A 6000-nucleotide genomic window follows, 5' to 3' on the forward strand; every position below is an offset into this window, starting at 1 on the left:
GTCAGTACTGTTCAGTCATTTAATAAGAAGTTGCAAATTTGGCGATCTCTTGATACCAAGCCAAGGTCAGGTAGACCAAGAAAGATTTCAGCCACAACTGCCACAGGAAATGTTCGGAATACAAAGAAAAACCCACAGGTAACCTCAGGAGAAATACAGGCTGCTCTGGAAAAAGATGTCGGGGTTGTTTTTAAGGAGCACAATGCGATGATACTTGAACAAAAAAGAGCTGCATGGTCAAGTTGCCAGAAAGAAGCCTTTACTGTACAAGTTCCACAAAAAAAGCCTGGTTACAATATGCCCAAAAACACCTTGACATGCCTCATTGGGCTTTTTTGTGGCATTGGCACAGTAAAGGCTTCCTTCTGGCAGCTCAACCATGCAGCTCTTTTTTGTTCAAGTATCATTGAATTGTGCTTCTACAAAACAACCACACCATCTTTTTGGAGAGCAGCCTGAATTTCTCCTGAGGTTATCTGTGGGTTTTTCTTTGTATCCTGAGCAATTCTTACGCCAGTTGTGGCTGCCATCTTTCTTAGTCTACCTGACCTTGGCTTGGTATCAAAAGAGCTTTTGCACTTCTTAATAAGGGATTGAACTGTACTGACTGGCATATTTAAGGCTTTGGATATCTTTTTATATCCTTTTCTATCTTTGTAAAGTTTCATTACCTTGTTACGCAGGTCTTTTTTTAACTGTTCTTTTCTGCTCCCCATGGCTCAGCGTCTAGCCTGCTTAGTGCATCCATGTGAGAGCTAACAAACTCATTGACTATTTATACACAGACACTAATTGCGATTTAAAAATCCACAAATGTGGGAAATTAACCTTTAATAGCCATTTTAACCTGTGTGTGCCACCTTCTGTGTCTGTACCAAGGCCAAACATTCCAGGGTATGTAAACTTTTGATCAGGGCCATTTGGGTGATTTCTATTATTATGATTTTAAAAGGAGCCAAAAAAACAATGTGATAATAAATGGCTTCACGTGATCACTATCCTTGAATAAAAGACAGTTTTTTGGCATGATTAGTCATATTTTCAATATAAATGCCAAAATGTCACAATTTCTGCAAGGGTATGCAAACTTTTGAGCGCAACTGTATATCTCATTATAATTTACACAATAAAGTGAACCTCTTGGAAAAGAGGTATGGGAGCTGCCATTGTTGTCTGGGCAAAAAAGCAAAGATCAGGATGACAGCCCTGTAACCAGCACTTTAAAATTAAGTCATGGAAGATCCCAGGTCTCTTTTCTACCAGGTTCTCTTAAACATGTTCAATACAAACCTCTCAGACTATTTGAGATACCTTGTGTTTTAATTTCCTCCATGGGAACAACCAAATTAACTGTACAGATTGTTCTATGTGGGCTAGGGAAAACCATACGGTATAAAATACAACCCTGTATTAAGAGATCTGACAGAGCTTTAAGGGTTCAGAGTACTTCTAAATGGCATTTTTGAAGATGTGTGCTGTTTAATCAATCACGTCTGACAAAGCTGACAACATGCAGTAAATCACACACAACTATACAACGATACACAGTCTCTAGATGTAAAGCACCTACTGTATATTATTTGAAAATCTGACAAATAATATATATGTATATATATATATATATATATATATATATATATATATATATATATATATATATATACACACACACAGCATATATGAAGCGATTCAGCAAATAGTGACAGGCAGAGTATTCCACATCCTCAGGAAGAGTTACGCTGTGTTCCCTTAGATAAATGAGCAGCTTATGTACTCAGAATAAGCTCACAATATTTCTTTAACGTAAAGCTGAGCTAAAAGAAATATGAAGGCTGCCATTCCTGACCTGAGAAAGTATTGAAGCCAGTGGATCTTCAGAATGATAAGTTAAAAATGGCAGCCTTTCGCTGCAATGTACTCTAAAGTGACACTGCTACAAGAAAAAAAAAAACAACTTAAAAACAATTCTCTGCAAAAAACGTTATATTCACTGTCAAAGGACCCATTGTGACAATATTTGCTCCACTGAGGTGCTGCAGTCTGTTAGAATCTTCAGCATTTAAAGCGGAGTTCTGCTTAAAAAAAAAAAAGAAAAGTCAGCAGCTACAAATACTGCAGCTGCTGACTTTTAATAATCGGACAATTACCTGTCCCAGGGTCCAGTGATACAGGGGAAATGAAGCCACGCTCGTCTCCCCCTCCTCTCCGTGGCGCTGGCATGGTCACTGTGTGCGCCTGGCTGTGGCTTCACAGCCGGGTACCCACTGCTCATGCGCAAGCAGCACCGCGCGCCGTGACTGACCAGGCAATCATCTGGGACCTGTGACGTGTCCCAGATGATTGCCGAGAGGGAGGAGGGGGAGGTGATCTCCCTTCTGGTGCCACGGTGCGCCAGGAGGAAGTGGGAGCTTGGACCCTCTGAAAAGAGGGTACTGGCCCCCCCCCCAAAAAAAAATGACATGCCAAATGTGGCATGTCAAGGGGTCACCTCCCTTAACGCGGAAATTCCATTTTTGGGTGGAACTCCACTTTAACACTTGTAGGAGTGTCAGATGCCTGTGTCCTCCACTATGGGCTGTGGCTCCATTCACTGACCCCTACATCACTGCTGTATCCTGTAGTCGCATATGAGGATGGAAACACAGCATGCCCTAGGCATAACCTTGGCATCCGAGCATCATGGAAAATGTAGTTCCAAAACACCTGGGGTGCCAAGGTTCACCATTGCTGCCCTAGGGTGACAAAAGCATCCAACACTCCTAAAAGTGTTATAATTCATCTTCTCTTGCAGAGAACAATTTTTAAGTTTTTTTTTGGGAGGGGGGTTGATTTCAAGACAGTGTCCTTTAGGGCCATGTATATTGTTTTTAATTGTATTTTTCTTTCTTTTTAACCACTTTTATACTGCAGTACGTCATATGATGTCCTAGGCTTTGAGTGGGGATATCTGAATGAGGCCTGCAGCTACAAGGCATCATTTAGATATCATTCTTTTCCGCCGGCAATTCCCTGCATCGTAAAAACAATCATAGCGGATTCATTATTTTTTTAGGTGACGGGAGGGGACGTCCCCTTCTCCCACTGACCTCCGGTGCTTCTACCGGCTCACCCGTGCAAACGGCGAGCCGGAGAAGGAATCAGTCGGCGGTGGAAGTTCACCATAGAGAATACCGTGGACCAGATGGTCCCCAGAAGTCTCTATGACCTTTCGGAGGCTGGGCTCGACGTCCGGCCCCTGCCCTGTATACGACTGGAAAGGCTGAGATCGTTTTTCTTTTTTTATCTCAGTCTTTCCAGGCCAGAGGCGAGATCTGGGGACTTATAGACCCCAGATCTCGCTATAAAGAGGACCTGTCATGCCCTATTCCTATTACAAGGGATGTTTACATTCCTTGTAATTGTAATAAAAGTGATCAAAAAAATGTAAAGGGAAATTATAAAAATAAAAAAAAATAAAAAAATTAAATAATTTACAGCGCCCCTGTCCCTGCGTGCTCGCACGCAGAAGCGAACGCATACATACGTCACGCCCACATATGCAAACGGCATTCAAAGCACACATGTGAGGTATTTCCACGAAAGTTAGAGTGAGAGCAACAATTTTTTCCCAAGACCTCCTCTGTAACTCTAAACAGGTAACCTGTAAAAATGTTTTAAAGCGTTGCCTATGGAGATTTTTTTTTTTATAATTGACAATTTTTATTATTTTTTCCACAAAAAAGAAAGATAACAAATACAGCATTATAGCTTTGGGTACAAGGATAGAAAGAGATCGTAGTGTCACAATTCAATTTGGCACACGGTCATTCAAACATTGGGCGGTTAAGCCTGTCAATATAAACAGTTAGTGTTGGAACGGAGTGATTTTACTAGATTGTTATACATCTCATACAGTATATCCATTAGTACCCTTTACATATATATATAACGTCACAAAAAGAAAAAAAAAGAAGAAGGAAAAGAATAGAGAAAGGAGGAAAAGAAGGGGGGGGAGGGATAGCCACCCATCTCCAGACCCAGGGCAGGTCCGCAGGGGACGGGTCATAAATACATAAATGACATCTATCATTGGGTCACAGGAGTCTCAAACAGAACCCAGGGTTCCCAAATACGGTTATGCTTCTCAAGAGTATCATTTAATGAGGCCGTAAGATATTCCATTCTCTTAACATCCCTAATCCTGGAGTGTAGCTCAGTCAATGAGGGAGTCTCTATTTTTTTCCATTTCAGAGCCACTAGACAGCGTGCTGCAGTAAGCACATGAGCTAAAAGTTTTTTGGATATTTTTGAGAAGGTGATAGGTGGGAGGCCTAAGAGAAAAATCCTCGGATCGAGGAGCACTTCTGTGTCAAAGATGGACTGGAGTAGGGATTGTACAATACCCCAGTAGGGGATGATTAGAGGGCAGGTCCAATAGACATGGAATAATGTTCCTCTATCCTTATAACATCTCCAACAGCGAGAATCAGCTGTGGGGTATATGGAGTGGAGCAGGTCAGGGGTCTGATACCAATGGAGTAGAATTTTGTATTGATTCTCTTTATAAAGCGTGCATATGGAGCTTTTAGTAGCCTGGTTCCATATGAATTGCCAGGTCTTTAAGGATAAGTCTGTACCCAACGCCTGCTCCCACTTAGCCATATATGGATGTCGCGGGCCATCTGGTGAGAAATCAGTGACCAGTATTTGATAGGAGCGGGAAATCATGCCCTTAGGGGACGAGCCCTCTAAACATAACTTTTCAAAGTCTGTCAGGGGAGAAAATCTTAAATTCGACCTCAGTGACTGTGCATAATGGCGTATTTGTAGGTAACTGAAAAAGGCCTGTTTGGGAATATCAAAAGTCTTTTGCAGTTCTTGGAAGGATCGTAGTATTCTGGTTTTAGGGTCAATTAATTGTCCATAACGAAATATGGCCTTATTCATCCAGAAATGGGACATCTGTGAGGTTAAGCTGTCGGGGATATTGGGTGTAAATAGGAATGAAGTGACTGGGGAAGACGTGGTGGTGAGCGGGTATTTCAATTTGGCCCGTCGCCATAATGCACGTAAGAGAGCCATTGGTCCTAGCAGTTGTACGCCGCCCGGAGGTATATCAGAGCTCCAAAGCATGGAGTTTGGATGTATGGGGGCTAGCCATAACTTTTCTATCTGTGTCCACCTATTGTAAGCATGTAGGGTGCACCAGGAGGCTATAGGTCTTAGTTGAGCTGCTAGGTAGTACTTAGCCATGTTGGGGAACGCCAGTCCACCTTGGTTATGTGGGGCATATAGAACCGATCTAGCAATGCGGTGTCTTTTATAATTCCAGAAGAAGTTTATCAGGTCACCCTGAAGTTTTTTTAGGTGTGAGCTCGGAATGGGGATAGGGAGTGTCTCAAACAGATATAGAAGTCTAGGTAGTATCGTCATCTTCAAGGTTGCAAGTCTACCAAAAAGGGACAGTTTCAAAGATTTCCATTTATTTAGGGAGGCTCTGATAGAGGCGAACATTTGTGGAAAGTTGGCCTTGTATAGAGTATCATATGTGGGTGTAATATGTACCCCCAGGTATTTTAAGGAGGAGGACCGCCAAGAGTATGGAAAAGTTTGTGAGAGCGTTGAAAATGTATGGGGAGATAAATTAAGAGGGAGAACCTCTGTCTTGGAACTGTTAATTTTATAACCCGAGAGGGTGCTATATCTCTCCAGCTCCATTTGTAGGTTCGGGAGAGATATGTGAGGTTGGGTGAGAGTGAGGAGGACATCGTCCGCAAATAAGGAGATCTTAAAATCTCTAGTACGGACTGGTATACCATGGATACTTGGGTTATTTCTGATATGGGCTGCTAGCGGTTCAATGCATAGGGCATATAGAAGAGGGGAGAGTGGACAGCCTTGGCGGGTCCCATTAGAGATCATAAAAGTAGGGGAAGTGGCAAAATTAGTGCGAACCTGGGCTGTTGGGGTCGAGTATAGGTGGGTGATAGCTCAGAGGAACGGGCCCTCAATACCAGCCCG

This window comes from Aquarana catesbeiana, linkage group LG09, assembly GCF_042186555.1.
Source record: "Aquarana catesbeiana isolate 2022-GZ linkage group LG09, ASM4218655v1, whole genome shotgun sequence".
NCBI classification, from domain to species: Eukaryota; Metazoa; Chordata; class Amphibia; order Anura; family Ranidae; genus Aquarana; species Aquarana catesbeiana.